The sequence below is a fragment of the Chionomys nivalis genome, chromosome 8, assembly GCF_950005125.1.
Source record: "Chionomys nivalis chromosome 8, mChiNiv1.1, whole genome shotgun sequence".
NCBI lineage: Eukaryota > Metazoa > Chordata > Mammalia > Rodentia > Cricetidae > Chionomys > Chionomys nivalis.
Genome location: NC_080093.1, coordinates 45384527 through 45397412, shown reverse-complemented (window position 1 = coordinate 45397412; position 12886 = coordinate 45384527).

The following is a 12886-nucleotide window of genomic DNA, read 5'->3' as shown; positions in this document are numbered from 1 at the left end:
GTTATAGTAATAAAAAAGAGCATGGTGCTGGCAAAAATAAAAGCAAAAAAAAAAAAACCTCGACAGGTGAGCCAATGGAATTGAATCAATGATCCTGACATAAATTCACATACCTATATATATTTTTGATAAAGATGTCAAAATTATACAAGGGAAAAAAGAAAGCATCTTTAACAAATGGCACTGGCCTACCTGGGTGTTAGCATGTAGAAGAATGCAAATAGATTCATATATATCACCCTGCACAAAACTCAAGTCCAAGTGGATCAAATATAAATCCATCCTCACTGAACCTGATAGAAGAGGAAGTGGGAAGTAGTCTTCAATGCATGGACACAGGAGACTACTTCCTGAATATAACACCAGTACCACAGACACTGAGATCTACAATTAAGAAATGGAACCTCCTGAAACTGAGAAGTTTCTGTGAGGCAAAGGACACAGTTAATAAGACAAAATGGCAAAATACAGAATGGGAAAAGATATTTACCAACCCCACATGTGACATAGGATTGATCTCCAAAATATATGAAGGAACTCAAGAAACTAGACATCAAACTACCAAATAATCCAATTTAAAAAATGGGGTACAGATATAAATAGAAAATTCTCAACAGTAAAATCTCAAATGACCAGAAGATACTTCAACATCCTTAGTCATTGGGTAAATGAAAATCAAAACATCTCTGAGATAGATACCATTTTACAGCAAGTTTATGCTGGAGAGGATGTGGAGTAAGGGGAACACTCCTCCATTGCTTGTGGGAGTGCAAACTTCTACAGTTGCTGTGGTAACCAATCTAACTCAAGACCCAGCTATGCCAATCTTGTGCATATACCCAAAGGATGCTCAATAATATCACAAGGACACTTGCTCATCTATGTTCATAGCAGCATTATTCATCATAATCAGAACCTGGAAACAACCTAGATGCCCCTCAACCAAAGAATGGATAAGGAAAATGTGGTACATTTACACATTAGATTATTATCTGTGTAAAACACAATGGCTTCATGAAATTTGTGGGCAAATGAATGGGACTAGAAAAAATCATTCTGAGTGAGATAACTCAGACCCAGAAAGACAAACAGGCTATGTACTCACTCATAAGTGGATATTAGGAGTAAAGTAAAAGATTACCAACCCATAATTCACAGCTCCAGAGAGGCTAGATAACAGAGAAGACCCAAAGAAAGTTACATGGATTTCTCTGGGAAGGGGAATTAAAAGTGATCTCCTGGGTAAAATGGGGACATGGATGAAGGGGTGGGGGAATAATATTCAACTTTGTATAGAAAAGCAAAAAAAAACCAGGAGAGCCAAAAAAAAAAGCCCTGTACAATAAAGGAACTTCCAGAGGAATCACCATCCCTGATATCAAGCTCTAGTATAGAGCTACAGTAATGAAAACAACTTGGTACTGGCATAAAAACAGACAAATTGACCAATGGAATTGAATCAAACACACCTATGAACACCTGGTTTTTGACAAAGAAGCTAAAATTATACAAAGGAAAAAGAAACCATCTTCAACAGATTGTACTGGCATAACCAGATGTCAATATGTAGAAGAATACAAATAGATCCATATCTATCCCTATGCACAAAAGTGCACAATTAAAGGCCTCAATATAAATCTTATCACACTAAATCTGATAGTACAAAAAGTGGGAAGTAGCCTTCAATGCACTGGGATGGGAGACCACGTCCTAAATATAACCCCAGTATCACAGACATGAGAGCAACAATAAATAAATGGAACCTTCTGAAACTGAGAAGCTTCTGTAAAGCAAAGAACACAGTCAATAAGACAAAACAGCAGCCTACTGAATTGGAAAAGATCTTCACCAACCCCACATCAGACAGAGGACTGATCTCCAAAATATACAAAGAACTCAAAAAAATTAGACATTAAAATTACAAGTAATCTATTTAAAAATGGGGTACAGATATAAACAGAGAATTTTTTTTGTTTTTTTCTTTTTTTTTAAATTTATTTTTATTCTTTTTTAATTAAAATTTCCACCTGCTCCCCGTTTCCCATTTCCCTCCCCTCCTCCCAAATATTGCCCCCTCCCCCCACTCCCCTCCCCCTATCCCCACTCCTCTTCTCCTCCCCCCACACCATTCCCCCTCCCTCTCGATACTGAAGAGCAGTCCAAATTCTCTGCCCTGCGGGAAGACGAAGGTCTTCTATCTATGTCCAGGAAGGTGAGTGTTTAAACAGGCTAAGCTCCCACAAAGCCAGTTCATGTATTAGGATCGAAACCTAGTGCCATTGTCCTTGGCTTCTCATCAGCCTTCATTGTCCGCCATGCTCAGTGAGTCCAGTTTCAACCCATGCTTATTCAGTCCCAGACCACAGAAGATTCTCAAATGGCTGAGAGACCCGTAAGGACGTGTTCAACATCCTTAGCTATCAGGGAAATGCAAATATAAATGACTATAAGGACTATGGGGTAAAGGAACATTCCTCCATTGCTGGTGGGAGTGTAAACTGGCACCACCCCTTTGGATATCAGTATGGTAATTTCTCAGAAAATTAGAAAACAACCTACCTCAAAGCCCAGCAGTACCACTTTCGGGTATATACCCAAAGGATGCTCAGTTGTAACACAAGGACATGTGCTCAACTATGTTCATAGCAGCATTGTTTGTCATAGCCAGATCCTGAAACAACCTAAATGCCCCTCAACCGAAGACTAGATAAGGAAAATGTGGTACATTTACACAATAGAGTATTACACAGCAGAAAAAACAATGACATCTTGAAATCTGCAGGCAACGGATGGATCTAGAAAACATCATGTTGAGTGAGGTAACTCAGATCCAGAAAGACAAATATCATATGTACTCACTCATAAGTGGCTTTCAGACATAAATAAGAAAAACTCAACTTATAGTTCAGAATCCCAGATAACCTAGACAACAATGAGGACCCTAAGAGAGACATACATGAATCTAATCTACATGGGAAGTAGAAAAAGACAAGATCTCCTGAGTAAATTGGGAGCATGGGGACTATGAGAGAGGGTAAAAGGGGAGGAAGAAGAAAGGGAGGACAATGGAGAAAAATATATAGCTCAATAAAAACAATATGAGATACCATCTTACACCAGTCAGAATGACTAAGATAAAAACACCATTGATAGCTTATACTGGAGATGATGTGGAGTAAGGGGAATACTCCTCCATTGCAAGTAGGAATGCAAACTTGTACAACCACTCTGGAAATCAGTATGGTGATATCTCAGGAAATAGGGAATCAATCTAACTCAGGATCCAGCAATATCACTCTAGGGCATGTACCCAAAGGATGCTCAATTATACTACAAGGACATTTGTTCAACTATGTTCATAGCAGCATTATTTGTAATAGCCAGAATCTGGAATCAACCTAGATGCCCCTCAACTGAAGAATGGATAAAGAAAATGTGGTACATTTATACAATGGAATACTACTCAGCAGTAGAAAAACAATAACATCTTGAAATTTGCATGCAAATGGATGGACCTAGGAAAAAAACATCCTGAGTGACGTAACCCAGACCCAGAAAGATGAACATGGTATGTACTCCCTCATAAATGGATACTAGCTGTAAAACAAAGGATAACCAGCCTATAGTCCATGACCCTAGAGAAGCTAAGTAACAAGGCAAACCCTAAGAGAAACATATAGATCTCCCTTGGAAGGGGAAATGGAAGAGATCTCCTGATGTGTAGGGAAGAAGGGAGGGCTGAAGGGGAGGAAGAGTGGAGAAGGGAGGGGGAAAGAGAACTTGAAGGAATGGGATAGTCAGCTGGAAGGACAGAGATGGAGAGTAAAAAAAGACATATTTTGATTAAGGGACCCATTATGGGGCTAACAAGAATCCTGCCACTAGAGAAATTCACAGAAATCCACAAGAATGATCTCAGCTAAAACCCTAAGCAATAGCGGAGAGGGTGCATGAACTGGCCTTGCCCTGTAGTCAGATTGATGATTATCTTAAATGTCACCATAGAACCTTCACATAGCAACTGATGGAAACAGGGGCAGAGACCTGCAGCAGAGCACTGAACTGAGCTCCCAAAGTTCAGTTGAAGAGTGGGAGGAGTGAGAATATGAGCAAAGAGGTCAAGACCACTATGGGGACACACACTGAAACAGCTTACCAGAGCTAATGGGAGCTCACTAACTCCAGCCAGACAGGGAAGGAACTAGCATAGGACCAAGATAGACTCTGAATGTGGTGACAGTTGTATGGCTGGGGTAGACTGCAAGACCACTGGCAGTGGCGCCAGTATTTGTCTCTGCTGCATCTACTGTCTTTTTGGTACTCATTCTCTTTGGATGAATACCTTGCTTAGCCTGGATATAGTAAGGAGGGCCTTGGTTTTTCCTCAGAGCAATATGCCTTGCCCTCCCAGGGGAGTAAATGGGGGAATGAAATAGGGAGTAAGGTGAAGGAAATGGGAGGAGGGAAGGAATGGGAACTGTGTTTCATACATAAAATGAAAAAAGATATTTTGTTTTAAAGAAACCAGAAATACACAATGGCAAAAAAGACAGCCTAATACAGTAGAAGCTTCCTAAAACATAAACATATATGAAGGCAATTTAAATGAAGTTACCAAATAATGGGGGCAGGGGACAGCCCAACTAGACATCTCTCATAACCAAATGAAGTATCCAGTACTGGAGTATGCTACTTCTAATTGAGTTGTTGGCCCAACGGATCCTATGGGAATCACAAACAATCAAGGCTATAGGTTGCTCTCTATAAACTGACAGTAAGGCCCAGTTGCTGAAGACAACACCTATACAACTCATTGAACATGGAGAAGTCAAGCTTGTGCCTACCTAGAGCCTTCAACCCTATGTGTTAGTGTCTTTGGCACAGTAATATAGTCTCTACACTACCAAAGAAGAAAGGTAAACACCTAACCAGATACAAATTCTTCAATCCTCAATGGTGATCTGCCTGTAAGATATGTTGGTGCAGTAGTGGCACAAAGTTTATGGAGTAACCAACCAATATCTGATTTGATTCAAGGCCCACTCTATGATGATGAGCTAGAAACCCATACAAAAGTCTGCTTGGTGGCCAAGAACCTGAGATCCCTGAGGACCAGGGACCTATGGGAAAATCAAATACTAAAATACTACTATTCTACAACAGAACAAAAATGAAGTGAAAAACAAACCATACAAAACAAAACAAAGCAAAACAAACAAAACAAAAAAGTAGCAAGAAAGTGACTCCTAATGACATTTTGCTATACTCATAGGTCTGTACCTCACTCAGTCATTGTCAGAGAAGCTTCCTCTTGTAGCTGATGGAAACAAATACAGAGACTCACAGCCAGAGAATAAGCAGAGAGTAAGAGAACCTGGAATACTCATTCCTAAATTGAATATTTCTATCAAATACCCCCCTTTAGGGCTCAGGGAGCCCTTGTTTAAGAGCCAAAGGGAAAGGAGAAACCCAGCCCTTTTAGATAACAGGGCTGGCACAAATAAGAACTCACAGAGACTATGGCAGCATGCACAGGGCCTCTGTGGGTATACAGCAGGGGGGTCCTAGAGCTGAAAGTAGATGTGGACACATGCCCCATTCCTAATCCAGAAGTGATCTCCATTTACAAATGAAAATTTGTTTTCTCCAATGGAGCTTCAGTGAGGAATCAAACCACTTTTTTTTTTGTTTTGTTTTGTTTTGTTTTTTTGAGACACGTTTTCTCTGTGTAACAGCTCTGGATGTCCTGAAACTTGCTCTTTAGACTAGCCTGGCCTTGAACTCACAGAGATCTTCCCCACCTCTGCTTTCCAAGTGCTGGGCTGTCACCACTGACCATTGACAAATTACTCTAAGGTTAGGCTTCCATACTTAGCAGTAGATGGCCAACAGAAAGTGAAGTTGATGGCATCTTTGGAGGTTTTTTGTCTCATAATGTAGAGTTAGGGAATTTATTTTATTAACCTTATAGGTTCTTAATGTGATATTATGTCTTCTGGATTTGTGTTTTTATGGGAACCCTGAATGTGCAAATATGTATATCTCTGTGTGTATATGCCTTTTTGTGCTTTTTTTTTGTCTCTTTTCTTCTGCTTGGTTTGTCCTATTCCAATCTGTTTGCTTTTGCTTTATTTTATTTTATTTTATTTCATTATTCAGATGCTTCTTTGTTTTCTAAGAAGAGGCAGAAAGGGTGTGACTTCAGATGGAGAAGTAGAAGAAGGGGAAAATGGTAATCAGAATATGTTGTATGAAAAAATCCATTTTCAATAAATAAAAGAAGTAAAAAAGAGAACGAAGAACTAAGTTCAACTTCCCTATTCTCTTTGTTCACCAGCAGATGAGGTGTTTTTCTCATGTTGATGAGTAGAGAAGCAGGATTGGAGAGAAATCATATGGAGAGAGTGGCCGCCAAGGAGAAGGATGGGACTGACCCACCTATGTAAATTGTATTGACAAGCAAGGAGTTGTAGGGGAAAGATGAGAAGAGGGGCTATAATTTTGGAAAGAATATTCTTCATACTGCGGAGGGGACAAACATAGCCAAAGAGGTCTTATTTTTGATATTTTGATAGTTTAGGTGTTATCACTGAAGCAGAATTTTCTCTTGTCAACAAAATCACAAACCACAAGAAACAATGATGTTGAATTAAATGCATTTTGGATTATGGTATTGTTACAAGCTTATGAGGGCCAGGGAATGGAATGTGGTGGTATGAATGTAATAGATGTCCATAAGCTCACAGGGAATGACACTATTGGGAGGTGTGGCTTTGTTGGAATAGGTATGTGGAAGGAAGTATGTCACTGCAGAGATAGGCTTTGAGGTCTGATACACACACACACACACACACAAACACATATAAATTTAACTATCTTAGTCTGTATAATGTTACTTGCATGTATCCTTTCAGGGCTGACCAATTGGTACTAGATAAACAATTGGTGTGCTCTTCCCTGGGGAAGACTATTTCTCCCATTTTCAGCATTCCTTAATTGCCTGTGTCCTTCGCGTAGGGTTGAGGCCTTGTGGCCTTTTCTCCATCTACTTTGGAATGTTTATTGTTGTTGTCCTTGTTCAGTTCCTGTTTAGGCAGCTGTGTTGGTGAGACTTTATGAGTGAGGGCATCATCTTAAAAGAAGGTATCATAACTTTTGTCTACTTGACACAAACTGAAACATACCTGGGGAGAAGGAAGCTCAGTTGATGAGTCACCTTCATCAGACTGGCCTGTGGGCATGTCATATCTGTGGGGGAATTTTCTTAACTTCTAACTGATGTAGGAGGACTCAGCCCACTGTGGTACCATTCCTGGGTAAGTAAACTCACATTATGTAAGGAAGAGAGCAGAGCAAGCCAGAGCAGGAAGCCGGTAAGTTGTATTTCTCTAAGGTTTCTGTTTCCAGTTCCTGCCCTGGCTTCCTCAAAGATGAACCTCACCCTGTAAGATGAAATAACTGTTTTGTAGCTACCTTGGTTTTTGCCAGTGTTTTTATCTTAGCCACAGGAAACCAAACAAAAATGAAAGGAAAGTCTGCTTCCAAAAGCATCAAATAGTGTTTGAAAAAGATAAAGAAGCCAGGTCAGTTAGAACTCCCAGTGACCAAATTATTTTGACAATAACAACAAAAGACAATAAAAATCAGGATTGTTGAAAATGTCTTGTTATCTTAGCTGCTTTTCTATTGTTGTGAAGAGACACTGTGATCTTGGCACATTATAGAAGAGTTTATTTATGGCTTACAGTTTCTGAGGGTTAGATTCTATTACCATCACAGGGGCATAGATAGCATCAGGCAAGCAGAATAGTGCTAGAGAAGTATCTTGGAGCTCACATCTGTAACAAAACCCCAAGGAAGAAAGAGCTAACTGTGGATGGCAGGAGTCTTTGGAACCTCAGAGCCCACCTCTAGTGACACATCTCCAACAAGGCCCTATCTCCTAATCCTTCCCAAACCGTTCCAACAACTAGAACCAAGTATTCAAACTATTCAAATATGAAGCAATGGGGGCCATTCTCATTCAAGTTACCGAACCTGTCCCTGGGTGGTTGTAAGTTCATTATGAGCCACAAAAGAGAAGATTTCAAGTGTCACTCGAAGTGACTATCATACCTTCAAGATGTGAACATATTAGCACAAAGCTCATTTTTTTCATTGTTTTAACCTGTTTGGTGGGGAAGTGAAATATGTCTATGCATATTTTGTTCCTGTAAGTCTTCATCCATTCTTTTTTTTGTTTTTTGTTTTTTTTTTCTTTTTTGTTTTTTTTTCGAAGCAGGGTTTCTCTGTAGCTTTGGAGCCTGTCCTGGAACTCCCTTTATAGACCAGGCTGGCCTTGAACTCACAGAGATCCGCCTGCCTCTGCCTCCTGAGTGCTGGGATTAAAGGCGTGCGCCATCAACGCCGGCATCCATTCTTGAAGTACAAATAAATATACAAAGATATAAGTATTCATGTGTTTAAACATGAAAGGACAGATGTTGTAAGAACAATATGTAGTTCACTAGAAGTATAAGAGACAACAAAGAGTTGGCCCTCATGATAGGTTTAATATATTTCACAGTTATAAGGGTGAGGATTGAGCAACCACTGATTTAAGGGTGATAATAAATAAATAAATAGATAAAAAGTGTGACAAATTATCAAAATGTTCCACTGAATAGCATTGATCATAGTTGGCCTGCAATTACTTAATTGATGCAAAATCTTGATGGTGATTCTACACATTATACCAAAGGTTTATGAGGTTATTCACGTATTTATAATTATTATAACTAGGTACGTCAACATATTGGTGGGGAAAAGGGGGTGAATAGGCAATGATGTATAGGGAAAACTAAAAGCTTTCGTGACTCTAAATGAACACAGGGACCCCATTTTTGTGATTTGCACACATGTGTGTGGTTTGTGCGCGTGCAGTGAATGTATGTGCTCCATGTGGGGGCAGAGGTCAGAGCAGGGTGTTAGCTGTCCTGCTAACTCCACCCTGAAGTCCTCAGAGGGAGGGTCTCTTACTCAGCTGGAGCTAGGCTGAGGACCAGAAAGCTCCTGCAGACCATCGCTGTCCCTCATAGCACTGAGCTTATGGGTACATGGGGACATTTTTATTTCTTACCTTTTTATTGACTATATTCGTTCACTGGCAATTTTATACATGTATGAGCTACAATCTTTTAACTTTCCCTTCTGTACCACCTCTGCCATGCCCCTCTTTCTCACATTCATGACTTTTTGGGTTGTCATGATCCCAATTCTTTTTTAAAATTTATTTATTTTATGTTACGATCCTCCTCTCCCTCCTCTTCTCTCATTCCCTCCCCCCTCAATCCACTCTTCCTCTGTAATTGCTCAGAAAGGGGCGGCCCTCCATCGGGCTTCAGAAAAGCATGGCATATCAACCTGCCATAAGACCAAGCCCATCCCCCTGTATTCAGGCTGGGCAAGGCAATCAGCATGAGGAATAAGTTCCCAGGAGTTAGTCAAAGTACTGGGGACAGTCCCTGCTCCCACTGCTGAAAGTCCCACATATAGACCAAGCTACATAGCTGCCACATATATGCAGGCTCCCTGGTTGTTAGTTCAGACTCTGTGTATTCCTGTGAGTCAGGCTAGTGGTTTCTGTGGGCTTTGATACTAATAAAATACACATTTCAAAATGTGTATGATAGGTGACAAACATTTAAAATACAGTGCAAATAAGAGTAATTAAGATTGAAACATCTTTGTCACCAGTCACTATGGGATGGAACTTGACACCCTTAGTAAAATAAGGAAAATTTAAATTCTTATAAATCCATGAAAATATGCTAAATTAATAAATAGCAATTAAAAAAGTGAAAAGGTATTTCAGGGCAAATGACAGTGGGAATACATTCTTTCCATGAGCAGCAAAAGTACTGCTAAGAGGGAAGGTTACATAGAAATAAAAGTTTACATAATGGCTAAATCATACTCTCGCCATTTCTGATCAGTTTCTGGTCCACCAAGATGTCGTATTTTTTATGTATCTGTGTCTAAGGTTTTTTGGCTCCTGATGTTTGTAACAACCCAGTAGGACTGGCTTTTGGTTCAGGGTATCTGAGGTGGCGGGTCTGATCACATGGGCCCAAGCTATTCACTGGCTTAATAATATTAACAAAGAGAGGAACTGGAGGAGGTTCTGTCCTAAGAGAGGGTGGAGGGGATGGAGCCACTATGGGGTTTGCTATTGTTCTTAAGAACAAGCTGAAACTCAGTAACTTTCATCAAATTTGAATGGTGTGTATGAAATGGTAGTGTTTAAAATCCAGGCTACAGGAATGTATGTGTCTGGGGGAGGAGAGATCACGTTAGGGACCCTGGCAATGCAGACTCCCTGGTGGAAAAGGACACTTTAGGGTTGTTGAAAGGGTTAGGATATATAACAGTTTCAACCTAGAACTCAAATCTGGTGGGTCACATAGCCTGGGTGTCTTGGTTTGTGCTGGTGCGCACCCACCACGGGCAACCTTTCCAATGAGGTTCACTTACTTAAAAGATTCTCCCAGGTGAAGCCAGAGAAGCCGCCTTCTCATCTCAATCTCGCCCAAATGCATAGATGAGCTTGGATGTCTCAACTCAACTATTGTTACCAGAAAAACATTCCTAGAGATGGGATAACTCAGGGCGAGAGAGTTGGGGCCAGGGCCTCAGAACCCTTGCCCTTGGTGTGATCCCCGTCTGAGTCTGAATGGCAGCTGAGCCAAGGCTCCCACACTCACATCATGCCCTGAGTGGCGCGGTCAGGTGGGCAGTGCCCTCTATGTGGGGGGTTGTAGCCTCGCAGCCGGCAGAGCGGAGCCCGGTGGGCACTGCTGACTGGGTGGTACCCCTTCATCCCCCACTCGCGAGGATCGAAAGCTGCGGTTGTGGTCAAGAGCGTGGTTACCAAGGGCACTGCGCGAGAGGCCCACGTGGGCACCGGGGACAGTGGCAGTGGCACGCAGCAGCCCTGCTAATCCCACAGGTCATCTGAAGATAAAGGTAGCAGCTGCCAAACTCACAGCTTTCCCCGCAACGCCAGCATTTTATTCTGTCTTGTCCCTGTGCACAGAGCAACCGGTTGGAGTAGGGGAGTCGCTGTGTTTTACCATTGAGTGGTGGTGGCCCAGTGCTGGTCTGAGATGGCCCTTTGAAGAATCACACACCTTGTCACTACATTGAAGAAAACTGATTTCGCCTTGCAGCAAGTATAAATTGCAAATAGCTTCTTGGTTAGGGGCGGGACTTTGTTCCCACTTTCCCTCTTCTGTGATGGACTTTTTGTTTGGCTTGAATTGATGCATGGGCGGGAGCTTGCAGCGCTTTTATGGCAGTTCTCCAGCTCCTGTCCTGGGCAGTCCTTGATGCAGAAGATTGCTGCAAGTTTCTCTCTGCTACAAACCAAACAAATAGGTCACAACACATAAGAGGCCTCCAAACTATAGAGCAATTTCATGGTTGAGCAATTTTTAAAATAAAATCATGCAAACTGACTTCAATGACATAACGAGAAAGGATAATCTGGGAACGAGGATGGGCAAATCACAATGAAATGCATGCATGAAATGTTATAGTAAAACCCGATATTTTGTACATTACAAATTAATAAAAATGTAAAAGAAACCCTATGACTCTTCTGTGGAAGCAAACATTCACAAGAATCAGGGCTGAAATCTCAGAGTCTCCACATACATCTCAGAAGGGATTTCAGCCTTTACAAGCTGTAAGGAGGACAATAATGTCACCTTATTAAGCATTGACAGAAGAGTCTATATCTTCAGAGACAACTAACAATGTCCAATAATCACATGTAAAGATGTTGGACTCCATTCCCGATTAGCTACATGCAAATGTAAGTCATTCTAATGCCCCACATCAAGATAGCATTTCACACTCACTAGGGTGAATACAACAGGAAGAAGACAAACAGAAACAAGAGTCGGTGAATATTCTGAGAGCTTGGAACCCAAAAACCTTGCTGGTAAATTGCGCAGATACTTTGGAGTAAGTAGACTTGAAACAGTAGACGCTCTTCTAAGGGCTGCCTATGTTTTCCCTGTATCATTAGTGATTAGGTTCTTTGGTCTGTATCTACATAAATTTTAAAACATAACTCCATAAAAACTTGTCCATAAGTAGTTGCATTATCCCTTATTATTCAAAACAACCTATTTTAGTTTTGTTTTGTTTGCTGTGAGAAAGGTCCCTCACAAAAGAAACTTTTATTTTGACTTCCAATTCCAAAAGGATAGAATCCGTCGTGGTAACGATGGCATGGTAGCAGAAGCCTGACTTCGATCTGGAAGTCAGGAGAACAAGAAATGTGGCCAGGCTGTGAAACCTCAAACATGAGCCATTGGGGGACATTTCACATTCAAACCACAACACAACCTAAGTTGCAAATAACTGAACAATTAGCAGTTGGGTTCTGGGAATGCTCTTCTCTTTGTCACCCAGTCTCCTCACATGAGAGGGGGTACGATAGATATGTTTGCTACCATATCTGGCTTTCCGTGGGCACTGAGGATTCAAAAAAAGGTACTCATGCTTGTGTGGCAAGCACTTTATCTATCGAGCCATCTTCTCATGCCCCCTTTAGATGGCTTTCTATTTGTTTGACAGGCAAACCAAAGGCCTTTCCGTTCTTCCGTCGTCTCTCCCCAGTGTATGTATTCATACACGATTCAGTACTTTCTTGCTCACTAAGAATCCAGAGTTCTATTTGCTAGTGCCTGCATTTCTGTGTAATGAAGCTCATTTCCTTGCATGGGTTATGAACTTCATTTCAGGTATTATTCCTTTATCCTACACATATTAGAATCTCGTTCCTCACTCTGTATTTCTTCTTGTTACATCTGTGTTTCCCGCTCTCTCTCAGAAATGT